Here is a 7,917-nt window from a genome sequence, read left to right on the forward strand (position 1 = left end):
TTAATGAAGGCACGTGAGGTAGTCAAAAAAGTGAATTTATGGGCTAAAAGTCAAACAAATGGCCTTATAGAAGAAGTCATTTATGCTAATTCAGTTAACAATTTCACTAGGCTCATCTTTGCAAATGCCGTCTACTTCAAGGGAGCCTGGAGTCAAGAGTTTGACAAGACTATGACGGAAGAATCCGACTTCCACCTCCTCCATGGCAACAGAGTTAAAGTTCCCTTCATGACTAGTTATAAAAGATAAATATAATGATTTCAAAGTACTGGGTCTTCCTTATCTATGTGGTCAAGATAATCGTAGGTTCACAATGTATGTATTCCTTCCACATGCAAAAGACGGCCTTCAATCTTTACTAGAGAAAATCGGTTCCACATCTGAATTTTTAGAGCGTCACAGTCCACGTCGAAAAGTAGAAGTCAGACAGTTTTTTATACCAAAATTTAAGATCTCATTCGATTTTGATGTTACTTGTTTTTTGAAGGAATTAGGGCTTGTATTGACTTTTAACTATGATTGTGAGGATTTCACCGAAGTGGCTGACATATCTGCTAGTGAAAATCTTTATATCTCAAGCATTTTTCATAAAGCTGTTGTGGAGGTTTGTGAAGAAGGTACTGAAGCTGCAGCGATCACTGTAACGTGTATGAATATGTCTTCATCACGGTATGCAGAGAAACCCAAGATGATTGATTTTGTGGCGGATCATCCGTTTTATTTTGTGATAAGAGAAGATGTATCTGGTGTCGTGTTGTTTATGGGACAGGTGTTGAACTCGATGTTGGTTTAAATGACAGTTTAAATTTGTAGTATCTTTAATACGTTGTCTTTTATTTATGGTTGGGACATTTTTTTTCTTTCACTTTTGAATTTTGTACCAAGTGGTTTTTTGGAGTAAGGCTATTATATCTTGGGCAATTTAGTTCAAATTCAAGCGATCGGATTATTATATTATGTCATGTTCATTGCTTATTAGGCATGTTAAATTATATATTATAATGTTCTCGATGAACGGAAACTAATTTTTTTTATTAATTAATTAACTGTATGATCCACCTAATTCATTCATGAAGAAATTCCTGTTTTTTTATCCATTCTCTCGGATCTTAAGCAATATAGGTTGAGAAGAGCTCAAATATCCTCAAATCGATTTCATTGCCGAATTCAACGGTCAAATGACAAAGCTTATTAATTCGTTCGAAGTTCACCTTTCGGATCCAACTTCTCGAACGTCTTAGAAATAACAAGCTTTGAACACGGTTAAACAATGACGAAAACCCGAACAAGTTTGACTTTCTTAAGTTTGGTCAATTCGACAAATAATTATTTCTCGGCACAAAAACATCATGCAAACGTGTGGCTCGGTTCATTATTTCTTGTAAATGTTAGACCCAAATGTTCAAGAGAATTATACATTTGGCCCACACAAATTAACCCAAAAATAAACTACTTGCTGATCCGTTAACTATTAGTTTTAGCAGCCCATAGTAGGTTCCAGCAAGCCCAGCCCAATTCAGCCCAAGCCCATTTCATTTGATGATCCATATTAGGGCACAAACAAAATAAAACAAAACCTTTATAGCAGTAGCATGCATGCAGTCGTCAGCTACCAGCCACCACCATGTTGGTTCCGGCTGGAAAATCCACTTGAGTTCTTGAGGTTAGCCGTCACCGGAAAATCTTGTCAGTAGCGTACCGCCTCTGTTAACCTAGGCCGGAAAACCCGTTAGAGCTTGGCCCCATCGGAAACCAAGCGAATGCGAAACTTTAAGCGATGCAAAACTGGCTTTGCGAAGCGAATACTCTTTTGTACGAATGCAAATGCGAAATTTTCAGTTCTTCTAGAAGCAATCTTTTTGGGGATCTGTTTTGTACTTCACCAACTTTGTCAAATTTAGTCTAAGGTTAGTACACCCACTTTTATGGTACAAGCGAATGCGAAATTTTGAACACCGAATTTTAACAACTTTTAAACATCTATTTCTTGAGATTTAACAACTTTTATGCTTGTGATTTCTACCAAGAACACTTTTTAAGTCCTTTTGTGAAGCTTTTACACCCGAATCCTTTTGTATTTTTGTAGTTTTCTTTGCAAGAACCCATGAGAACAGATTCAAACACCACTTTCTTTGCACTTCACAAGATTAAAACCTAGGGTTGTGATCCAAAACCTCAACTAGTTGAGCCGAAGCTCTGATACCAATTGTAGGTCCCGAAGGGTGGATCTAACAACTATCTTGGATCAACCAAACACGGTGCAAGCGGAATATCACACCGGGTCACCTTGGTCTCGGATCTTGGTTTTATGTTCAGCTTTTAGTGAGAGAGAGATAGAGAAAGAGATAAGAGGATAAGAGTATGACCAAAAGTTTTTTGTTCTCATGACATGCTTTCCTATTTATAGGAAGCATGCATGAGAATTTCTTTCCATTCATTATGCCCAATGGGTTTCTTTTACATGGCCTTAGGCCCAAATACAAATAAACACAAAATACACAAGCAAGCCCAATACATAATTCCAATACAAAAGACTTAACAAAACGGGACCTAACAATGGGCATTAGGCTCCATCAACTACCATATCAAGATTGTACCTACTACCGAGGGAGGAAGTATCTGCAGAAACTCTTTTAACTTCATAAAAGATTTACATGAGAAAACTTGTAAGGCTATGGATGCTTATGTCGCTGAACATCCTGAAACTTACTAATTTATCCTGTAATAATGAGTTCTGATTTGAAATCCTTTTATGTTTTGTGCTTCTCTAGCTTGTTTAACTAATTGGTGGACAAGTTCCAATTGATATTACAATGAATGACAGGTCAAGGGTGAGTTCAAATTAATAATTTTTTTAAACCATGGAATACCCATTTTGGTTGTTCAACTTTATTATATACTAGTCAGGTGTTCGCACGATTTAAGGGGGAACAATACTTAAAGGTTGTTAGCACACCAAGCCAAGGCTAGCTCTAGCTTGACTCGAACTTCATACCGAGCCTGAATCACGTTCATTTAATCATTTTAAATATTTATATAACTTGAATACTTTTAATCACATTTTTATAAAACACATAAGAAGGAAAAAAAATTAAAGTTGAGTAATATTTTGATAAATCTGAGGGATCAAAGTTGTAAGTATTACTTAAACTTTAAATTATAACAAGTTAAAAAGATAAAGGGTTACATATGTACTTATATGAAAACATAAGATTGTAAACCTTTAACCTTTAAGAAACTTGTACATTTATACAGTAATGACTTGTTCATTTTAAAACGTCGATCTATTTTGAAAAAAATTTATATTGAAATGTTGACAAAAATAAGCTCGTTTAAATAGCTTGTACATTTATGCAGTAATGACTTGTTCATTTACATGAACGTGGTGATAGGTGTGTAAAAGACATATCCCTACTTAAACATGTACCTTATGCATTATAAATTGTAAAACTATTAAATTCTAGTGTCTTAATTTGTCCATCACTTTATATATATATATATATATATATATATATATATATATATATAACTGTATGCACAAATATAGGGATCCATTTGGTTCACGGAATTCGTAGGATTTGGAATTAGAAAAAATTTTGTCCAAAAACCTGTTTGGTTGGCATGTGATGAAATCGGAATTAATAACGACCAAACGGTTATCAAGAAACCGTTAACAAATGTAGAAGTAACACGAAGTTAAACCATCAACAAGTCACACGATTGCTTGAGGGCTATATTCATCCAAAATAAGGGTTGCATCATTCTTGGCATTCATAGATTCATTCCATGAGTTTCTTTTATCAAAACACTCTCTACAAATTGCAATCTTCTTTGTTAAGGATTACATAGTTTATAGTCTTTGGCTTTGAAACCAACAAATATAGAATTTTCTAATTTGTTGTCCAGCTTTCCTCTTCTTTGTTTTAGTATCTGCGAATATATAGGTGATACACGCAAACACTTTTAACTGACCAACAATTGGTTTGAATCCACTCCAGCTTTCCTCTTCTTTACTTTTCAGCATCCTTCTCTCCATTTCAATATTAATGGTTTTCTTATTTCTTTCCATCACAGTGTTTTGTTGGGATGTTTTGACCATGTTTCGAGGAGTTAAATAGTTATCTATCGAGCTTCCGTTTTCAACCCACAAGGGTGTTAATAATAGTTCTTTGTGTTTAAGTGGAAGCACAAAAAAATGACTTTTAGCGGCGAGGTTGCCGGCGCTAATGACCCAAAAAGTCACGCTAGTTCTTCGTCGCTATTGACCATCTCTCGCCGCTAAAAGATGTCGTCGCTAATGAGTCGCCACAAAAGGTCTCTGGCTCATATAAAAAATTTTGTAGCATTTCCAGATTTTCCAAAATACATAAAAATACAACAAATATACGCAAAGTTTTCCAAACAAATGTCACAGCCATTGACGTATATAAGCATATAAAAGTACATAAGAGTCCAAACATTAAAAGACAACATCAAATCAGGGTAAGTGCATGTATATTAACAGTTGTAGAGTAACTGAATTGGTACAAGTTTTAAATGTTCTGCATTGGAGTTTCAAGATTGAGATTGCTTCTTCATTCCTTGCTGAGAAGATTTTCATGATTTGCAATGACGAGGCTATCAATCATACCCAAGGTAAATCCACAAGTGTTCCAAGTCCATCGAGATAATCGAAGGAGACAAAGGTGTAAAAACAATAAGGCTTGTAACACTTGGCGATAGTAAGTAATTGTCTCGTTTGGCCTGATAGAACGGCTGGGCTGGGTTAGCAGAGTAATATGTCAAAACGGGCTCTAGTTTATTTGCTTATATAACTTTAGTAATTGTAAGCAAGATGGCGTTGATGCAAGCGACTTCACCTTTGACTATACTTTTTGAATGTGACAGTTGAACTTCATAAAAGATTTATATGCTTGTGCTTCTCTTGTTTATCTAATTGGTGTATAAGTTCCAATTAATATGATAATAATTAATAATTTTGTTTTTATGGAATACGAAATTTTAGATAATATTCGATTTATTTTGATTAAGTAAAGTGATAAGAGAAAAGGAAACAAAATTTTAGATTTGTTATAAGACAATATTGAAAAAATTATGATTTTGAATGAGAGGCGTTTTATTAAACTACAAATACATAAAGACTCACCCCTTTATCTAATTCATCGTCGTAATTTCTTCTTCTTCAAGTCTAACAATGGCTTCTATTTTCCGCCCTTCAAACTTCAACAACCTTAAACCTCTTATCCAACAGCGTTACGCATTGGCGGCTTTTAATACCTTCCGACCACAACATCGTCTTCTAGGTTCCCTCCCAGAAACATCAAGGGCTGACTTTCACCAATCAGTCAGCAATCAAACGCATGTCTCAACCACACTTGCCACCCGCCTTCTCTCTAAGAACCACAACTCCAACGTTGTTTTCTCACCCCTTTCGATCCAGACTGTCCTGAGCTTGGCAGCCGCTGGTTCCACAGGCCCAACACTTGACCAGTTCCTTGCTTACCTCAAAACAAATGACACCAATGCACTAAACTCTCTTTATTCTCAGCTTGTGTCAACTACCTTAGTTGACGGTAGCCCAAATGGCGGACCTCGATTGTCTTTTGCAAACGGGCTTTGGGTTGAGAAAACCCTTTCATTTAAACCTTCTTTCGAGCAGGTTGTGGGCACAGTTTATAAAGCGGCTTGCGAACAAGTCGATTTTGAGACCAAGGTGAGTTCTAATTATGTCATATGTGATACAATATTTATTATATTAACCCGATAAAGCTATTGAGTCGGCCTGCCTAAACACACGTTTATGCAGCTTTTATGAGGTAACTTATAGATTATATTTTCTAGGTTTACCTTCAAGGGTTAGTTATTCATTATATCTTCTTATTATAATATAAATTTTGGTTATTTTGTTCACAAACTTCAGGCTTATAAGGGTTTGGATTTTTTTTTTCTTTATTAAACACTTTCATATTTGTAAGACTTGTTTTTCATACAGCTAACATATAATTTATTGATTAATGAAGGCACTTGAGGTAGTCGAAAAAGTGAATTTATGGGCTAAAAATCAAACAAATGGCCTTATAGAAGAAGTCATTAATGCTAATTCAGTCAACGATTTCACCAGGCTCATCTTTGCAAATGCCGTCTACTTCAAGGGAGCATGGAGTCAAGAGTTTGACAAGACAATGACAGAAGAATCCGACTTCCACCTCCTCCATGGCAACAGAGTTAAAGTTCCCTTCATGACTAGTTATAAAAGACAATTTGTGAATGAATATCATGATTTCAAAGTATTGGGTCTTCCCTATCTACGTGGTCAAGATAAACGTCGGTTCACAATGTATGTACTCCTTCCACATGCAAAAGACGGCCTTCAATCTTTACTAGAGAAAATCGGTTCCACGTCTGACTTTTTAGAGCGTCACATTCCACACCGAAAAGTAGAAGTCGGACAGTTTTTGATACCAAAATTTAAGATCTCATTCGAGTTTGAAGTTACTTGTTTATTGAAGGAATTAGGGCTTGTATTGCCTTTTAACGATGATTGTGAGGATTTCACCGAAGTGGCTGACATATCTGCTAGTGAAAATCTTTATATTTCAAGCATTTTTCATAAAGCTGTTGTGGAGATTTGTGAAGAAGGTACTGAAGCTGCAGCGGTCACTACATCTGGGATGATGTATGGATGTTCATCACGGCATGTAGAGAAACCGACGATTGATTTTGTGGCGGATCATCCGTTTTTGTTTGTGATAAGAGAAGATGTATCTGGTGTCGTGCTGTTTATGGGACAGGTGTTGAACCCCGATTCTATTGAAACAGTCGTTTAAATTTTTTAGTATCATTAATATGTTGTCTTTTGTTTATGGTTGGAACATTTTTTTTTCTTTCACTGTTGAATTTTGTATCAAGTGGTTTTTTGGAGTAAGGCTATTACATCTTGGGCAATTTAGTTCAAATTCATGTGATCGGATTATTATATTATGTCATGTTCATTGCTTATTGGCATGTTAAATTATACATTATAATGTTCTCAATGAACAGAAACGAATTTTTTTAGATTAATTAATTAACTGTCAGATCATAATGAAACAAAATGTTGGCTAGTTAAACTTAAAATACTGCTTCTAGAAGCATAGGTTACAAGTAGTTTCAAGAAGTTGTCATACTTTTGGTGAGCCTTATATAAGAAACCATACATCAAAAGTCTGCATTCTCGAGACGTACAAGAGAAAGAGCAAGATTGAGAGCCAACTTTCAAGATTTGCATATACAGTTAATTAGGGCATAAATCTTGCATGCCTGTTGTTTAGGCTGTCACTACTATCTTCTTCATCAACAATTTCTTTAACAGGAAATGACTTAATTGATTTCAAGACAAGAAAAAAAGCATCTCTGCGACTGTCAGATTATATATCTTACTTGCATCGATTGCTCATAAGCTTTCATTATATGTCGTGCTGAAGAATTATGGTTTTTGGATACTTCTGTAATTATCATGATTCATTACCATCAAAACCTTCTTCGCGAGCTCTATTATTATTACAACTAGTAACTGGTTAGTTGATCTAGGAGTCCACCATTGGAGCTGCTTTCTTCCCACAGATTGTAGAACCTATGTATCTTCTTCCCCTAAATTGAACTCCACAATTTGTTATTAAATCAACTATTATTAGCATCATTGAGAAGCTAAACCAAAACAAATCCGCAATTTGATTGAATTTTTCTTCAATAATTCGATTGATAGCCTCAGTCTTCTATATTCAGATCTGAATTTAAATTGTTGTGGTTGAAACATGCTTGTTTCCACTTGAAAGTTTATCACAAGTGTCCAAAACCGATCAAAGTTTTGCTTGAGAATCAAAGGTATACCGAATCTTTATTTTTATATACTTCATGTTCACAACATATTTTCAGATA

General features: G+C 35.2%; 2 pseudogenes; both read left to right on the top strand.

Annotated features, from left to right (window-relative positions):
* The first annotated feature begins 313 nt into the window (after window positions 1-313).
* LOC143619810 (serpin-ZXA pseudogene) lies at window positions 314-793 on the top strand (annotated as a pseudogene).
* A 4,401-nt stretch (window positions 794-5,194) lies between these two features.
* On the top strand, window positions 5,195-6,827 carry LOC143619811 (serpin-ZX pseudogene; annotated as a pseudogene).
* Window positions 6,828-7,917: the final 1,090 nt, after the last annotated feature.

The sequence above is a fragment of the Bidens hawaiensis genome, unplaced genomic scaffold (genome assembly GCF_021521415.1).
Source record: "Bidens hawaiensis isolate Kalapana, Puna unplaced genomic scaffold, B.hawaiensis_p1.1 tig00002507_1, whole genome shotgun sequence".
NCBI classification, from domain to species: domain Eukaryota; kingdom Viridiplantae; phylum Streptophyta; class Magnoliopsida; order Asterales; family Asteraceae; genus Bidens; species Bidens hawaiensis.